Below are 19,437 nucleotides of genomic sequence, written 5' to 3'. Positions count from 1 at the left end.
ATATTAAAAAAAAAAAAAAAAATAGAGCAGGCTGGTCACCTCCCATCTTTCAGGGCATATCTTTTCCGGGAAGGAGAAACGCAAGCGACTCTCCTCGCACCTGCATGCCCAGCGCCCCCTGTTGGAAATTTGAGTTCCGTTCCTCTGCGGCAGGGACCCCGCGTCCCCCACGCCTGTTGAAAGGACAGAGGATCGGAAGGGACAGAGCATCGTAAGCCGGTCCCGGTTGCCCGTGACTCGGTCTGGTGTGTAGTGGTTGCCATGGTCTCCAAGGACGGTGGCGCGTTCTGCAGCGTGGGTGGCGGGGAGTCGGTAGGTGGATGTGTGAAAAGATGCGGTCGGGCTCGGAGGCTGTCCTCCTCCCTGTAGGCGCTCAGAGCGATGCGGCTGCACCCCCTGCCGGCGCCTGGCATTGATTTCCCCGGCTCCTTTCCTCTGAAATGAGTTAAAGGAAGTAGTGTCCAGGGGAAGTTGTGTCCCCGGAGAGATTCCCCGGGGGGTGGGAAGGAGGAGCGAGTCAAGGAGACCAGCATCCTCTGGGACCTTTGTGTGCGCTGGCCTCTGGTCTGATAGGTGGCACCAGCCTTGGTTGACCTTGTCCCTTCTGGCATTGTAGGACTTGCAGGACATTTAACCTTTTCCTTGCCACAGACCCTTTCAGCAGTCCATGGAAGTTTACAGATCCCTTCTTAGAATAACATTTTAGAAATGTGTAAAATAACATGCACAGGATTACCAAGAAATCCACTTACATAGAAATATACAAACGTCATGATATAAAAATGTATGCCATTTTATTAATACATTAAATAAGGTACATGACATCACTATAACTTATATGCTTATAAAGTTCCATGGATATAAGTATTATAAGATTTCTCCAACAACTAATTTGACCTAAACTATCTGTGATTTCTATTGGTGACTGAGGTACAGGTACTTTTCACTACTGTGGTTTATTATCTCCTTTTGCAGTTGATTAGCAGTGTTAATTGCTCAGTCATGTCTGACTCTTTCTGACCCCATGGTCTGTAGCCCACCAGGCTCCTCTGTCCATGGAATTCTCCAGGCAAGAATATTGGAGTAGGTTGCCATTCCCTTCTCCAGGGGATCTTCCTGACCCAGGGATAGAACCCAGGTCTCCTGCATTGCAGGCAGATTCACAATTGAAGGAAATGCTAAATTTCATTTAGAGGTAAAAGAAACCAAGAGCAGCATTCTCTTCTCATCCGAGTTCACAGGCTCCTGAATCCTACATGTGGAGCCCTTACGAGTCCATGAACCTGAACTTAGGAAGCTGCATAGACAGGGTTCTTATCCATATCTCATCTCACCAAGGCACCACATGGTACAAGACAGTTTTTTTTTGGAGCCGAAACTCCCAAGTAAGTTAAAGGCATGCAGTGTTTCAGTGAATGGGTCACCTGGTCACTGATAATAACAGTAGCAGTGTACACCTAAGGGAAAAAATGGCAACCAGAATGTCTTATGTGCCAACACCATGCAGAAGCCTTTATCTCATTCAGTCTGCCCACCCCAAGCCCTGTCACCAGTCCAGATAACCTGACAATATCCCAGCTGATTTCCTGGATCACCATGGCCAGCCCCCAGCCCCAGGTCCCTAGAGGATGCAGGCTAGAAGGGGAGTCTCAGCCACTGCAGGAGGGTCTCAGCCTAGGATTTGTTCTGGTAACTGACCCTCCCCTATTATTCTCTGCTCCCAGCCTTCTGAGTTCAAAATTCCACTTTGCCACACACTGGACCCAAGAGGCTTGCGTATGTCACCTGCTTCGATGACCAGTTTCCAGCACATTTCTCTGATTCAGTCTCAGACTGAGCCTTTGTCCCGTGTGCTCAGTCACTCAGTTGCATCTGACTCTTTGAGACCCCGTGGACTGTAGCCTGCCAGGCTCCTCTGTCCGTGGACTACTCCAGGCAAGAACAGCGGGTTGCCACTTCCTATTCCGGGGGCCTTCCTGACCCAAGGATCAGGGTCACCTGGGTCATCTGCACTGCAGGCAGATTTTTTTTACCACTGAGCCCCCTGGGAAGCCCCTGGATGTGAGAGCCCATCTCCCAAAGATGGTGACGCAAACACTGCAGCAGTGCCATCTAGTGGACAAGAGAGGAAGTGTCACAGTTCTCGGATGAGACTCGATTTGGCCCCCAGAACTTGGGCAGCCAGAAAATGCTGAACTAGTCCACCTTCCCAGTCCCCTCAGCTCCACTGAACTTCAGAAAAAGTCCTTCCTGACTCTAAGACCCTGACCTCCCTTTTCTTTTTCAGCCTCAGGATCACTGCTGACCTCATGGATGGTTTCAGCTCTGATAATCAGAGGCACCTTCTGGGCACAAAGGGGACATCTCCGTGGCCACCTTATCCTGCCCCCAGGCTTCTTTTGTACCATTGGTCCCTTCATGATTCGGGGTCCCCACAATGGTGCCTGCAGAGACTTCTGGGCTTCCTACGGACCTCACCAAGGCCACGGGGAAGAAGCCTTATCTCCTGGCTGGGCTGGGCTCTGTTTTCCACAGTGCTCTGGCCACATGTTGGGCTTCCCTGGTGGCTCAGTGGTTAAAAAAAAAAAAAAAAAAAAAATCACTTGCCAATGCAGGAGATTGAGGTTTGATCCCTGGGTGGGGAAGATCCCCTGGAGAAAGGAACAGTTACCCAGTATTCTTGCCAGGACGGTCCCATGGACAGAGGAGCCTGGTGGGCTACAGTTCATGAGGTCACATAGTCAGATACAGCAGAGCACATTGTCACTGGCCACGCGCTGATCCAGGGCACCCTGTGGGTAGTCTGTTCCCCATGAAATTCCCCCACAAAATGCCAGAGCCCTGTCTTCTTTGGCCTCTTCTTATTCTTCCTCCATCACCAAATCTCCCCGGCACAACTCCTTACTTGAAAGAGAAAAGGGGCTGCCGCCTCTCCTGGGAAAAGGGAGCGGACAGGACTTTCCTGTACCGGAAACCAAATGAAAGTCTAAACCCAGACCACGCAGCTTTGCCCTTGCTCTGTAAAGGGCGGCTATGCGATCCCAGGAATCCTCTTCTCTGTCAACAAAGCCTACAACTGTGAGCTTCCTATCGACCCAGAAAAGTGTAATTTGAAATACAGTACTAAACGAGGATGTGTCTGTCCTGGGCTGCACTAACCTCGCTTTGAAGCAATGACCCCTCTTATTTAATATGTGAGGGAGAGACCGGCACAGGCAAGAATTAGGGATTACTGGGAATGAAAACACAGTGGTTTATTATCTAATAAAATGTGAGCCCTGGTTAAGCACAACTTGAATGTGTGTCCATTTGGGGGCAGTGGGGGGGACGGGAAAAGGAGTTCAAAGTGTTTATTAAATTCTCAAAATATCAAATTGCCAGAAAGTTAAGAGCTGCTGTTTTAAGGCATCTGTCTGGCTGGTCTTGAAGGTGTACTTTGCCGTACATGTTTGTAAGGGCTGTTACAGTTTCGATTTATAAAAATTAATTATAATTACCTTCTTGCACATTGGAGCCCCCTAGCATCTCTTCATGGTGCTCAAGGCAGTATTATCCCCTCCCCACAACTTTACAGGTGAGAGAACCAAACCACTAATTTCCTCATTCTGGGCCAGCAAGTAGGGCCATTGGCCAACTTCAGAAAAGGCATCAGAACCTAGAACATCAGACTCGGAAGGCCCTTGGGGGATATCTCGGCCAATCATTTTTGTTTTCGGAGGAGGAAATGAAGCTCCATAAGAGAAAGGGATCCGTCTCCCCACCCTGTCACGATCAGTGACCAGAGAGACTGGCAGCCTCGTAAATGGATTAGTCCTGGAAATGGGGCGCAGAGAAACAGAAACTCTAGCATCCTGGAAACAGAAGACCTTCTTGACAGTTTCTGTACCTGGAAACATTGTTGCCAGCTGTAACTGGCAAGATCAAGGTTGGAAGGGGATTAAAAATAGCATTAAATACATTTTTAAAAAAACACAGCTAATAAAAGTTTTGTAAGAAATCTCTTCTCAAAACAAGTCAAAGTCCTTGGCATTAAAGACAGTCTTGCAGATAATCCTTTTCCTGAATCACTATCTTTAATGGCTCGGTAAATGCCAACAGCATCATGATCTGCTAAGGCAAATTTTCCTACATGTGTTATATAAGGCGGAGAAAACTCTTCCCCCCGCCCCCCCCCCCCGCCCTTAAAAACAATTTTTTTTTTTTAACAGTCCCTGGGGCTTCCCAGGTGGTGCTAGTGGTAAAGAATCCACCTGCCAATGCAGGAGATGCAAGAGACGTGGGTTCGATTCCTGGGTTGGGAAGATCCCTTGGAGTAGGAAGTGGCAATCTGCTCTAGCATTCTTGCCTGGGAAATCCCATGGACAGAGGACCCATGGGGCCAAAGAGAGTGGGACACAACTGAGTACAACAGTCTGCTGGTATGAAAATTAGTGTTTCTTCTATTGCACTCCTCTTTCCTCTCTCTTCCTTCCTCCCTTCCTTCTTTCTCCCATCTCCTCCTTCTTATCTTTCTGGTTACTTTTTCCCTACAGGCCACTGCTCAAGGTTGTGATCCCCTAGGTGGCTTTTCATGACTGCAGCGTGTAGTTTCATGTCACTGACTTGGTCTTGTCCGGGAGCTTGCAACCTAATACATAACAGCCTTCTTGTCGCCGATGCCTAGTCCTTCCAATGAGGTCCACAAGGTGGCGCACTGCCTTGATCTCGAATGCCTTTTTCCCACGGGACTAAAAGGAGTTGTCTACAGTACTATAGGTTAAAAAAAGATTGAAAATATTTGGGGTAGGCATGAAACCGAGTTATTTCAAAATTTCCTTTGGAGAAGGCTTGTGCCTCCGGCTTGGCCTAACAGGGCCATTAGTAGATCCCTTTGCTGCCCCTAGGGTGCTATTATTAATAACAATTCCTATTCCTGGGCCCTACCTCAGCCCTGCAGATGGTGATTGCAGCCATAAAATTAAAATACGTTTACTCCTTGGAAGGAAAGTTATGACCAACCTAGATAGCATATTCAAAAGCAGAGACATTACTTTGCCAACAAAGGTCCGTCTAGTCAAGGCTATGGTTTTTCCAGCGGTCATGTATGGATGTGACAGTTGGACCATAAAGGAAGCTGAGTGTCGAAGAATTGATGCTTTTGAACTATGGTGTTGGAGAAGACTCTTGAGAGTCCCTTGGACTGCAAGGAGATCCAACCAGTCCATCCTAAAGGAGATCAGTCCTGGGTGTCACTTGGAAGGACTGATGCTGAGGCTGAAACTCCAGTACTTTGGCCACCTGATGCAAGGAGCTGACTCATTTGAGAAGACCCTGATGCTGGGAAAGATTAAGGGCAGGAGGAGAAGGGGACGACAGAGGATGAGATGGTTGGATAGCATCACTGACTCGATGGACTTGGGTTTGGGTAGACTCCAGGAGTTGGTGATGGATAGGGAGGCCTGGTGTGCTGCGGTTCATGGGGTCATGGGGTTGCAAAGAGTCCGACACGACTGAGCAACTGATCTGAACTACCCCAGCCCTACTGGTGAGAACCCCCTGGACAGAAGCCTGAGAAACTGCTTTTATCAAGTTCCCCAATGATTCCTAGGGACTTCCCAGGTGGCGCTAGAAGTAAAGAACCCACCTGCCCACGCAGGAGAGGTAAGAGAGCGGTTTCTATCCCTGGGTCGGGAAGATCCCCTGGAGGACAGCATGGCAATCCACTGCAGTGTTCTTGTCTGATTCCTATACAAGGAGCCTCGAGAGCTAGCTGGTGAGAGAGTTGGAGACAGCATTATGGGTTGCCATGGTTCTGATGGGGCCTGAATGTGTGTGTACGGTTGGGTGGAGCGGAGTGGGGTGGGGAGGACCCGGAGCAGGCATTTCCTCCAGGCTCCATTTCAGCCCCTCTGGCAATCGGCCTGGATACCAGGATTTGAGCCCTGTTTTCTAAATGCACCACTTGGTCTGGCCACCCAGGTGGCTTCAGAGGGCGTGTCCCGGACACTTGGGGCTCCTGCTCCCATCAGTTTGATGAATGGAGTTCTGGCAGCAGGTCAGAGAGCTTATTGGAGGCCAAGTGCCTCCGCGGCTTTCCCCTTAGCCGGCCGCCTACTTACTGGGTGACCACAAGACAGCTCTTCTCTCTTCAAGTGCTTTTTATAAACCTGATCGGCCTTACCCTCACCCCATAAGGCAGTGTGGTGGGGACCCCCAGATCGCCCTTGAGTTCGATAACTCACAAGATAGGCTTTCAGAATCCAGAAGAAGATTGGGTCCCGCGCCTCCCGCCCCACCCCCACCCCACTCCCCCTCTACTCCCCCACCTCAACCGCCAAGTGAAAAGACACAGATGGAAATCAGCAACAGAAAGAATGCTCAGAGGGCAGAGACCCGGAGAGATCCGGCCAGGGTCTGGGCTCACCTTAGCCGGGAGGCTGGCCTAAAGCAGACCTAGGCAGGTAGTAGGTCCAGGGCGGTCCCAGCCGACAAGCAGCGGCAGAGAACACGACCCAGGTCAGAAACGTGCACCAGCCTGGTGCCAGGCAGTGCGTGTGGCTGTGTACACACACAGGCATGAAGGCACAGGGCCGCACTCTGCGATGCTGGCGGCAGCAGAGGTGGGCCAAAGGTCCTCTTTCTTCCCTTTTGCCTGCAGGATTGTTAATTCCTGCTGTGATACTTGCTGCCTCAGTCCATCTTGTTCGTTTTATAAATTTTTCAGATGTTTTGTAAAGGATATGTGTTATTATTTAATAAAGACAAAAATCTTTCACAGCGCAGGGTCCCAGGGAGTGCAACCCTGCAAGAGCAGCCAATAGGAGCAGGGCCAGCGGCAGCTCAGTGATGGGCTGGGGGTCAGGGGTGCCTGCGGGCGAAAACGCTGAGCTGCCGGCGGCAGGGAGCACTGCTGGACGCTAGAGGGCGCCAGCGGCCGCCGCGGGAAGCTACTCGGAGAGGCCGAATCCCAGGGGGCTGCGGGAACGCCCCGTACCCTGCAGTGGGGTCCTCACCGCCCACCGCCCCGCCCAGGCTTCCCACCAGCCCTCGCGCTCTGGGCCACTCTGGCCGACCCGGCTCCGCCCTTCCTGTGGCCGCAGGAGGCGGGTGGTGGGCCCCGACTCGTTCAGGCTGGAGCACCTCCCCCGTGCAGCCCTCCTAGTCACACTCCGGACCTCTCTTTGAGGTTGTTCCCAGGGGCTCCTTACTGGGGCGGTCGGGCCATCTGCCTGATTCTGTGCCCAGCCACAGGTTCATACCTTTAGGGATGACACCTGGCAGAATTGAGCACCCATGGCTCACAGGATGGCTCAGAGAATTAATAGCATCCCCCGGGGACCCCCCGATGCGCCCGTGCTGCTGGCGTGGGCAGAAATCTGTGCCAGTGGACACGGAGGGCCCCTGCCAACCCCAGTCTGCCTTCCATCCCCCAGCTGCTCAATGTCATACAAGGCGGGGCAGCCCTCTTGGGCCCGTGTCCTTAACGCCCAGCTAAGAAGCCAAAGAAAGGATGCTGGCTAAGAAGACTTTCTACCACAGAAACACCTGCAAGTCCATCCACCAGCCCCGAGAGAGGCCTGCTGTGTCCCCATGGGCGGGTACCCCCTTCCCCCTCTCCACGCCCCACCCCTGCAGTCGTTTCTTTGTGTACCTCAGACCCCATCTGTAAAGTCTTAATTTTAGTATATGATTTTCTAGGGCACTGGGGGAAAAAAAATCTCTGTGAGGGCAAGCTTTGAATAAAGGCCATATAGGAAGAAAGGGAAGGAAGAAAGAAGGAAACAAAGGAGAGAGAGAGGAAGCCTTGTGCCAGAAGTCCCGGCCTTGGGGACTTCATGCCAGGACCTTGGGGACAGAACGGTGAATCCGGCCATTCACCTTACTGCCAACCAGTGCCTCATCCACCCACTGCCTCTCCACTGCCTTCTCAGAACTTCTAGAGGGAGTCTTGGTGGAGGAGCAAGCAGAGTGACCCCTCCCAGCCTGGTCTCTGCCACAGATTCCCCAACCTGCCCTTCTCTGGGCCTCAGTTTCCCCCACCTGCTAAAAAGGTTCTGCTGATTTCTAGAGGCCCTTTCTGCTAACATTTCAGGCAGTCAAATGGTCCATGTTCTCAGCCTTTCCTGGTTCAGATGAAAACTCCCTGGGGAGCTTTAAAATCTTATGGCCTGGGTACTTCCCCCCTGCCCCCCCCCCATTCCCCATCCCCACCGCCTTTCTGATGTAACTGGTCTGAGGTGGAGTGCAGCATCCATACATTTTCAGAGTTCCTCGGATGCTTTGAATGTGCAGCCAGGGCTGGGAAACCTCTGGCATCTAATTCCTGCTAAGAAATGTCTGCATTCTCATTGGAGACTCCTTTAAAATCACTGTGGACAGTAACTGTAGTCATGAAATTAGAAGATGCTTGCTTCTTGGAAGGAAAGCTATGACAAACCTAGACAGTGTATTAAAAAGCAAAGACATCACTTTGCCCATAAAGTATAGTCAAAGCTATGGTCTTTTCAGTAATCATATACGGTTGTGAGAGTTTGACCATAAAGAAGGCAGAACGCTGAAGAATTTATGCTTTTGAAACATGGTGCTGGAGAAGACTGTTGAAGAGTCCTTTAGACTGCAAGGAGATCAAACCAGTCAGTCCTAAAGGAAATCAAGTGTGAACACTCATTGGAAGGACTAAGGCTGAAGCCAAAGCTCCAGTATTTTGGTCACCTGATGTGAAGAGCCGACTCATTGGAAAAGATCCTGATCTGGGAAAGATTGAGGGCAGAAGGAGAAGGGGACAACAGAGGATGAGATGGTTGGATAGCATCACCAATTCTATGGACATGAACTTGGGCAAACTCCGGGAGATGGTGAAGGCCTGATGCAGTCCATGGGGTCGGACATGACTTAGTGACTCAACAACAACACGGAGACTGTTGTTGGAAACAGAAAAGTCTCCACTCCACTCAGCCGTAGTGGTGGAGTAACAGGCATCGTCACGGCAGGGAGTGGTATTTGGGAGCAGCCCCCTGAAAGGCTTGAGCCTGTTGAACCTTCAAAAGCTTTGGGTGGACAGCGGGCAGGACAGCAGTTTGAATATGTGATCCTGCTGGCTTTGAGTCTTCAGGATCTCTGATAAGAAATCAGCCGATGCTGCTAAGTCGCTTCAGTCGTGTCCAACTCTGTGCAACCCCGTAGACCGCAGCCCACCAGGCTCCCCCGTCCCTGGGATTCTCCAGGCAAGAACACTGGAGTAGGTTGCCATTTCCTTCTCCAATAGTTTCTGCTTCCCCTGATGAGTTCAAGGAGAGAACAGTCAGTGTCTCTAGGGTGCAGCGTTTCTGGCTCCCTGAAAACACAGCTGTAGGACGTAGTGGCTAGTAGGGGACCCTTATTATATACAGCCTCTGTGCTGTAAGCTGGCTGAGGAGTCTCTACCAGTTGGAACATGGCAGAGTCGTCATGGCCCAGAAGGTAGAATGTGAATTGATTTCATCTGTTGTATTTCTTCATTCAATCTCATTGGTTCTGTGATTATTAGAAACTTCCCTTTAAACTCTTTGGTTTTCAGTGCTGTATTTTTTCCACTTTTCCATCTTCATGATTATTTGAATGGAAATGGGGAGAAGGAAAATGCAGCGTTATCTTTTAACCACGCTTATGACTTCTTGAGTGGCTTTGACACATGGGGTTGCAAAGAGTCAGACACGACTGAGCAACTAACACACTTGAGAAGTAACACAGCAATGAAGTAAAGAAGAACAAGGAGAAAAGAACCATGATAAGAAACTGGAAGATGGTTCCCTGTGAATAGCTGCCTTTTTTTGTTTGCTTGTGGGAGGCTTGTCGGGCAGGGCCAGGTCAGATCTCTTTGGGCGTCTATATCTCATAATTGAGCTAAAATATATTTCAAAACTAAGGAACAGCCATAAGGCCAGAAGACATTCCAATTATCAAGTTGTGCTGTGAGGTCTCATATTTTTATATCAGCTCTTCCTAAAGGTTTCTGTCATGATAGGTGAGTGCAGGGACTTCCCTGGTGGTCTAAGTGGTTAAGAGTCCCCCTGTTCCACGCAGGGGACACGGGTTCAATCTCTGGTCTGGGAACTAGCATCCCTCATGCCACAGGGCAACTGAGCCCAGTGGGCACCGCAGGGCCCATGCTCTACAATGAGAGAAGCCACCGCAATGAGAAACTCATGCATCAGAACTAGAGAAAGTGTGTGAGCCACAGTGAAGACCAAGAGCAACCAAAAATAAACTAATTGGTTAATAATAGCCAAAAAAGCCTTTTAAAAAAAAGTAGGTGTAAAATGATTCTCAGGGTCTTTAATATGCAGTTTTAGTGACAATGTTTGGGAAATGGCTCAGCGCTTACACTCGTAAAAATTCTGAAGTCTCCCAACTGGCGGAGAGACTAAGACAGGGACAGCGGTCTTGCCAAAATGACTCAAACAAAGAACTTTCACTCTTTTATTTTTACCTCTCGGAAGGGAGTCCAAAGCATGTTTTCTTGTGAAAGCCAAGCAAGGGAAATTCACTCCATGCGATAGAGATTTGATTTTCTACTTCTCGGGCAAGATAAACTCTTCTTCTGTGTGGGCTGATGCTCAGACTTTTTTTTACTTGCCAACATTCTATTTGAGTTTAATAGGATAGATTACCTCGGAGCTTCCTGGAGTCAAAACAAGCAACCCGCAGTGGTTATGGAAGGCAGAGCTGTGAGACCATCCAGGAATCACAGAGGAAGCTCAAGTTAAAGAGCAAAACCGCACGAGTTCAACTTGATTTCAACCTTCCCATTTCCTGGAAATCATTTATGAAAACCCCAGTTTGGCAAGGAATCCGTTCAATAATAGAGCAAAGGTCAAGATGAGTCATGTGTGTGGCGGGACAGTGGGGTGGGGGGGTCTGGGTGTGATTGACCAACCGCTTAGGTGTCTACATTGTGAAAGGGCTTCCGAGTGTCTATGCCCTCTGTTCGCCTGAACGGAGCAGAGCAAAGCTCTGAGTGTGACCATCTGACCCCACATCCTCCACCTCTGCCTATTCAGTCCCTAGGAAATCCCTGCAGAGTTTCTCCCCCATTTTTTTTTTTTTTTTTTTTTTTTGGAAAGCCGTCACTGATTGCAAAGGAACAATGACAAAGTCAGCAGCAGGGTTTCTTACCATGTGGGCAATTGAGACGCCAGGCTCTGTCCCCATGGCACCAGCCTGCTTACCACAGCTCAAAGATGACTTATTCCCACCTTCTAGCCAGCCACTCACATGAAGCTGTCTCATCTTCACAATTCCTAAAGAGCCAGTGTGTGCCAGGTCTACATGATACCGAAGAACTGAAAGGGAAGTGAGGAATTGCTTGACAGGAGGCATGGATACAATTCAAGGTCTGGACTGTGGAAACCACCCAAGGCAGGCTGCAGTTTTCTCTCTGGCCACAAGGTGGAGAAGGAAGGAAGAAATGGATGGGAACGGTTTGAAAACAAACTTTTCTAGTTGGGTGCCTTTCTCCTCTAGAGGGACCGGCAGATCAAGTGGTCGCTTGTGTTTTGTTTTGTTTTGTTTTGTTTTGAGAGTTGCAAGTTAAATTTTATTTGGGGCAAAATGAGGACCGCAGCCCAGGAGACAGCATCTCAGATAGCTCTGAGAGACTGCTCCCTGCTTTGTTTTTGCAGCAAAAGTGATATAGCCCAGGTAGATCATCTGATCGTCAGTAGGATACCCTAAAGGCACCCCCAGTGAATCATGATCAGTTAATTTGTGTCTCCCCCACCCTTTCTCCGGAGAAGGCAATGGCACCCCACTCCAGTACTCTTGCCTGGAGAATCCCATGGATGGAGGAGCCTGGTGGGCTGCAGTCCATGGGGTCGCTAAGAGTCGGACAGGACTGAGTGACTTCACTTTCACTTTTCACTTTCATGCATTGGAGAAGGAAATGGCAACTCACTACAGTGTTATTGCCTGGAGAATCCCAGAGACGGGGGAGCCTGGTGGGCTGCCGTCTATGGGGTCGCACAGAGTCGGACACGACTGAAGCAACTTAGCAGCAGCAGCAGCACCCCTTCTCAAACCAGAAAGTCGTGTCATCCTTGAGCCATTCTCCATCACACCACACACTGAATCAGTCACTGAGTCCTACCGACTCTCTTTCCTCAATCTTTCCGGGTCCTGCCCTCTTTCTCCACTCCCACTCTCCCCTTCCGAGCTTAGGTCACCACCGTTTCTCCTCTGGATTAGTACAAAGGCTTCACAACTGGCTTCTCAGCCAAGTGTGCCAGGCCTCTGGGTCTTTGCACATGCCAACTCTCCATGGACTTCTTTGCCCTTCAGTTCAGTCGCTCAGTTGTGTCCGGCTCTTGCAACCCTATGGACTGCAGCATACCAGGCTTCCCTGTCCATCACCAACTCCCAGAGCTTCCTCAAACTCATGCCCATGGGGTCAGTGATGTCATCCAACCATCTCATCCTTTGTCGTCCCCTTCTCCTGCTGCCTTCAATCTTTCCCAGCATCAGGGTCTTTTCAAATGAGTCAGTTCTTTGCATCAGATGGCCAAAGTATTGGAGTTTCAGCTTTAGCATCAGTCCTTCCAATGAATATTCAGGACTGATTTCCTTTAGGATGGACTGGTTTGATCTCCTTGCTTTCCAAGGGACTCTCAAGAGTCTTCTCTAACACCACAGTTCAAAAGCATCAATTCTTCAGTGCTCAGCTTTCTTTATGGTCCAACTCTCGCATCCATACATGACTACTGGAAAAACCATAGCTTTGACTAGACAGGCCTTTGTTGGCAAAGTAATATCTGCTTTTTAATAAGCTGACCAAGTTGGTCATAGCTTTTCTTCCAAGGAGTAAGCGTCTTTTAATTTCATGGCTGCAGTCACCATCTGCAGTGATTTTGGAGCCCCAAAAAATAGGCTCTCACTGTTTCCACTGTTCCCTATCTATTTGCCATGAAGTGATGGGACCAGATGCTATGATCTTAGTTTTCTGAATGTTGAGTTTTAAGCCAACTTTTTCACTCTCCTGTTTCACTTTCATCAAGAGGCTCTTTAGTTCTTCTTCACTTTCTGCCATAAGGGTGGTGTCATCTGCATATCTAAGGTTATTGATATTTCTCCCAGCAATCTTGATTCCAGCTTGTGCTTCATCCAGTCCAGCATTTCACATGATGTACTCTGCATATAAGTTAAATAAGCAGGGTGACAGTATACAGCCTTGATGTACTCCTTTCCTGATTTGGAACCAGTCTGTTGTTCCATGTCCAGTTCTAACTGTTGCTTCTTGACCTGCATACAGATTTCTCAGGAGGCAGGTCAGGTGGTCTGGTATTCCCATCTCTTGAAGAATTTTCCAGAGTTTGTTGTGATCCACCAGTCAAAGGCTTTGGCATAGTCAATAAAGCAGAAGTAGATGTTTTTCTGAAACTCTCTTCCTTTTTGATGATCCAACAGATGTTGGCAATTTGATCTCTGGTTCCTCTGCCTTTTCTAAATCCAGCTTGAACTTCTGGAAGTACACGGTTCATGTACTGTTGAAGCCTGGCTTGGAGAATTTTGAGCATTATTTTGCTAGTGTGTGAGATGAGTGCCATTGTGCAGTAGTTTGAACATTCTTTGGCATTGCCTATCTTTGGGATTGGAATGAAAACTGACCTTTTCCAGTCCTGTGGCCACTGCTGAGTTTTCCAGATTTGCTGGCATACTGAGTGCAGCACTTTCACAGAATCATCTTTCAGGATTTGAAATAGCTCAACTGGAGTTCCATCACCTCCACTAGTTTTGTTTGTGGTGATGTTTCCTAAGGCCCACTTGACTTCGCATTCCAGAGTGTCTGGCTCTAGCTAAGTGATCACCTGGGTGATTATCTGGGTTGTGAAAATCTTTTTTGTATAGTTCTTCTGTGTATTCTTGCCACCTCTTCTTAATATCTTCTTCTTCTGTTAGGTCCATACCATTTCTGTCCTTTATTTGCCCATCTTTGCATGAAAAATTCCTTTGATATCTGTAATTTTCTTGAAGAGATCTCTAGTCTTTCTCATTCTATTGTTTTTCTCTATTTCTTTGTACTGATCACTGAGGAATGTTTTCTTATCTCTCCTTGCTATTCTTTGGAACTCTGCATTCAAATGGGAATATCTTTCCGTTTCTCCTTTGCCTTTAGCTTCTCTTCTTTTCATAGCTGTTTGTAAGGCCTCCTCAGAGAACCATTTTGCCTTTTTGCATTTCTTTTTCTTGAGGATGGTCTTGATCACTGCTTCCTGTACAATGTCACGAACCTCCATCCATAGTTCTTCAGGCACTCTGTCTATCAGATCTAATCCCTTGAATCTATTTGTCACTTCCATTGTATAGTCATAAGGGATTTGATTTAGGTCATACCTGAATGGTCTAGTGGTTTTTCCTACTTTCTTCAATTTCAGTCTGAATTTGGCAATAAGGAGTTCATGGTCTGAGCCACCGTCAGCTCCCAGTCTTGTTTTTGTTGACTGTATAGAGCTTCTCCATCTTTGGCTGCAAAGAATATAATCAATCTGATTTCAGTGTTGACCATCTGGTGATGTCCGTGTAGAGTCTTCTCTTGTGTTGTTGGAAGAGGGTGTTTGCTATGACCAGTGCGTTCTCTTGGCAAAACTCTGTTGCATTTGCCTTGCTTCATTCTGTACTCCAAGGCCAAATTTGCCCATTATTCCAGGTATTTCTTGACTTCCTACATTTGCATTCCAGTCCCCTGTAATGGAAAGGACATCTTTTTGGGGTGTTAGTTCTAGAAGGTCTTGTAGGTCTTCATAGAACTGTTCAACTTCTTTAGCATTACTGGTTGGGGCATAGACTTGGATTACTGTAATATTGAATGGTTTGCCTGAGATTGCATCCAAGTACTGTATTTCAGACTCTTTTGTTGACTATTATGGCTACTCCATTTCTTCTAAGGGATTCTTGCCCACAGTAGTAGATATAATGGTCATCTGAGTTAAATTCACCCATTCCAGTCCATTTTAGTTCACTGATTCCTAAAATGTTGATGTTCACTCTTGCCATCTGTTTGCTTCCAATTTGCCTCGATTCATGGACCCAACATTCTAGGTCTTTGTCCTACCCCTCCAAAAATCCCTCTACAGAAAAATACAGATAGGAATGATCAATTTCAGGAAGGTGGTCACATCAAATGAAGGAGGGGAAGGAAAAATGTTAGAACTGGGTCACAACATTAGCCATATCTCTAAGGTTTTAGTTCTTAAAAGAGAAACAGTGTCTCAGTGAAAACATTCACGGCTGTTACATGTAGGTGATGAATGTACTGTTGTCTGTTATTTTGTGTGTTTGAGATATTTCATCATTAGATTTTTTTTTAAGTTTTAAAATGAGCAATGCTCCCTCCTTTGTATCACTATGATCTTCTGTAGTGAATTCTTCCCTAGGCCTCTGACCCTGGGCTATAATTGCAGTCTGTCTTTCCTGCTAGGCTAGAAACTTCCGGTGCTTTGTTTATGTTTCTCTTTGAATTCTACCAGTACCTGGTAGACATTTGCTAGTTTCTTAAAGGAGCATCAGGCAGATAGTGAAAGCTGGTGCCCCACAGTAGGACTGGCAGTTGAACGTGTGATTCTGACCCCAGAGATGAGAGAGAGTTGTATAGATCAGTCGGCAGGACCACCTTCAACCCAGCCCAGGAGGGTGGTGAGTTTGAGGCTTGACGACCTTAAGGTCCCAGCATAAAACCAAACCAAGGGGACCGAAACTGTGGCTTTCAGGAAAGGTGATGGGCTTGTCTTCCTGCTGGAGGGGAGTCTTGCTCTGTGTCGCCAAAGGCCAGTTGGGAGTGCCCTTAAGAAGAAACTGAAGGGGCTAAACTTGGTTCCTTTTTAAAAAATATTTGTTTATTTTGTGGCATGGCGTCTCAGTTGTGGCACGCAGGATCTCCGTTGCACCGTGGTTTAGTTGCAGCCTGCGGGCTTCTCTCCAGCTTGGCACACAGGCTGCTGAGCACGCAGGCTTAGTTGCGGCACCCAGGCTTAGTTGCCCTGAGACATGTAGGATCTTAATTCCTTTACCAGGGATTGAATCCATGTCCCCTGCATTGCAAGGTGGATTCCTAACCATTGGACCGCCAGGAAAGTCCCTGATCTTGGTTCTTCAAAGAGGATAAAGAGTTCCTGGATTGACTGCAGAAACTAAAAGCAAATAAACCCTGTAAAGACAGGGCATACCTGATTTTGACAGAGGCATGGGAACCAGGGGCACGAGAGGACAGGAGACAGAGGAACATGGCCAAGAGAAAGAGGGCCCGGAAATACTGAGCCAATGGCGAGTCTGAGGATCTGAACACAGTGAGCTAATCTGCTGTGTTTATTCCTTTAGCAAAGATTTGTTGAGCACCCACTATGTGATCAGTGCAATGCCAGGTGCTGGGAATGCAAAGATGAGCAAAATAAACTGTGCTGTGGCTCAATAACCTTATGTTAGTGACATGACTGAAGTCATTGTCCTTCCAGGGTCACAGATAAACTGGAGTATCTGCATAGCCTATCCCTGCCCTGTACACACAACCCCATCTCCTCCCTTCGGGTGGCACTGCAGACACCTCGAGGGCCTCCTAACCCCCACATTCTGTTTTCAGACTGAACACGTCATCCTTAGAGGAAATGGCTGGCAGAGGAACGGAGGGCTAGCCCTGGAGTGACACAGACCAAGGAAAAGGCAGTCCCCATAGTTCCTGGACCAGAGAGACTCAAACACACAAGCCTCAGGCTGGGTCCTCTTCCTTCTGATGGGCCAGGGGAGAGCCGAGGCTGAAGGATGGGGTGCTCATGCCTGGCCACATTGCTTCTGAGATGCAGGACTTTCTGCCTGAGGCAATCGGGTGGCCCTTGCCAGCTGTCCCAGGTGGTGACCCGAGGCTGCCAGACCCATAGGAGGCTCAGTGCCATCCCCAGCCTTCCATCTCTGGCTTCTCTTCCTCTTTCAGAGCTGCACGTGTGCTCGCTTACTTTTTATAACAGATTTAGAGAGATGTAATTCACACCCCAGACAATTCATTCCTTCTTTGTGCTCAGTTTTATTCTGCTCTCATCCCGGTGAATCTTAGGGGAAAGTGGGAGGGTGTCACTCATCCTGCATGCTCCACCCCCACCCCCTGACTTCCTAGTGACAAGCCTGGCGGCCATGGCTTTGACATCAGAAAGGCACTGAGAGCCTCTGGTTTATAAGCCAATGGAGAGCAAAGGTCTCTGCAGTCCACATGGGTCTCCGCTGCTGTCCTGAGGGGATGTGGGCTACACTGCAGGTGATGACCTGGGGACCACGCCCAGGGAGTTCCTCCTGAGACCCAGTGCTGGGAGCATTACTGCAGGGCCACCAAAGAACATGAGGGGGTTGGACGACATCACCGATTCAATGGACATGAGTTTGAGGAAACTCCAGGAGATTGTGAAGGACAGGAAAACCTGGTGTGCTGCAGCCCCTGGGGTCGCAAAGAGTAGGACACGACTGAGTGACTGAACAACAACCACCACCAAAGAACTGGCTCCTGATCCTGGCTTTCTGTGTTTAGTTGCTGAGCAGACTCAAGCTCAACCTCCATTCCAAATATACCCAGAGGGTTCCTGAATGATCCCCTCCCACAACCCTTTCTCCTGAGGTTCTGATCCCATAGATGTGCAGTGAGAGGCCCTGGCATTCCCTCATTTATAAAGCACCCAGTGACTCTGATCATAATCATAATTATATATTGATTCCACTGTCCATCATTGTGAAAAACATTGTCACTAAGAAGGAGGTGACAGTGTTGAGGGAGCATCACCCTCCAAATCACCTGTAGGGCTTGTTGTTTGTTTCACCCCCAGAATCTCAGATTCCATAGTCTAGGGTGTGTAGACCTAAAAAAAATATTCATAACCTAAAACTGAGTTGTTGTTGTTTAGTCGCTAAGTCATGCCTGACTCTACTGCAGCCCCATGGACTGTGGCCCGCCAGACTCCTCTGTTTCATAGCATTTCCCAGGCAAGCATACTGGAGTCAGTCACCATTTTCTTCTCCAGGGGATCTTCCCAACCCAAGGATTGAACTCTCGTCTCCTGCATTGGCAGGCAGATTCTTTACCACTGAGCAACCAGGGAAGCCATAGTTGTGTTTTACTCAGTGGGAATTTTTAGGACTTCAAGCATGGGAGGCAGCATCTCAAGTAACCCTGAGAGAACTGCTTGGAGGAGGCTAGGGGAGAAGCCAGGTTATATAGAATTTTTGTGACAAAGGGCAGATAGTCTGAACATCAAAAGATGATTGTTAATTAAAGAAACTCAGATATTCCAAAGTAAGGAATTTAGGACTTTTCTATGTATGGGAAGATGCAAGAGTTTGGGCTCATTGAAATCATTCCTTTGATAAGCTGTCTGGGGCCAATATCCTGAGTTCCCTTAGGGCTCACAGTAAGGAGTGGCTGCAGTCTGATGGCTGTTGATGGCAGGTGTTTTTTCCTTCCCAAGTGTCTAAGGGCTCACCGGCTCACACTGGAGGGTCACAATTGCTGGTGACCGTGACATCCTTGTTCACTGATAAAAAAGTGAAAGTGAAAGTCGCTCAGTCATGTCCAGCTCTTTGCAAACCCACAGACTATACAGTCCATGGAATTCTCCAGGCCAGATCACTGGAGTGGGTAGCTGTTCCCTTCTCCAGGGGATCTTCACAACCCAGGGATCAAACCCAGGTCTCCCACATTGCAGGTGGATTATTTACCAGCTGAACCACAAGGGAAGCCCAAGAATACTGGAGTGGGTAGCCTATCCCTTCTCCAGCAGCTCTTCCCGATCCAAGAATTGAACCAGTGTCTCCTGCATTGCAGGCAGATTCTTTACCAACTGAGCTACCAGGAAAGCCCCTTGTTCACTGACAGGGCAGGACATGTTCCATGTAGCCTGAGAATTTGCCTTTCTAGCAAGTTCCCAGGTTCTAGTTGAGGGACCACACCTTGAAGGCCATTGTGCCCACAGGTGGCACTAATAGCAGAGAATCTGCCTCCCAATGCAGGAGACACAAGACAGGCGGGTTCCATCCCTGGGTCGGGAAGACCCCCTGGAGGAGAAAATGGCAACCCGCTCCAATTTGCTTGGGAAATCTCGTGGACAGAGGAGCCTCAGTCCATGGGGTCACGGAGAGTTGGACATGACTGGGTGACTGAGCATAGAACAGTGCTAAGAGGACTGACCTGTTTCTCTGTAAATGACCCAAATCAGAAAGAGTAGGAATCTGCTGCCCTGGTGCTTCACCCTGAAAACAATCACCTGGAGAGCGAGCATCCCTGAGCCCAGGCTGCGTCCCAGAGCGATGGAATCATGGCATCTGGGGCTGGTCCCAAGACTTTGGATTTTTTCCCCAGGCAATTCCTATGCGCAACCAGGGTTGGGAACTGCCTCCGTGTTTAAAGCTCAGTTAACTTCAAATTATCTTGACAGCATAGAAAAAAACAAATGGGGACAA

The sequence above is a fragment of the Bubalus kerabau genome, chromosome 23, assembly GCF_029407905.1.
Source record: "Bubalus kerabau isolate K-KA32 ecotype Philippines breed swamp buffalo chromosome 23, PCC_UOA_SB_1v2, whole genome shotgun sequence".
In the NCBI taxonomy this organism is placed as follows: Eukaryota; Metazoa; Chordata; class Mammalia; order Artiodactyla; family Bovidae; genus Bubalus; species Bubalus kerabau.
This window is presented reverse-complemented; position numbering follows the sequence as displayed.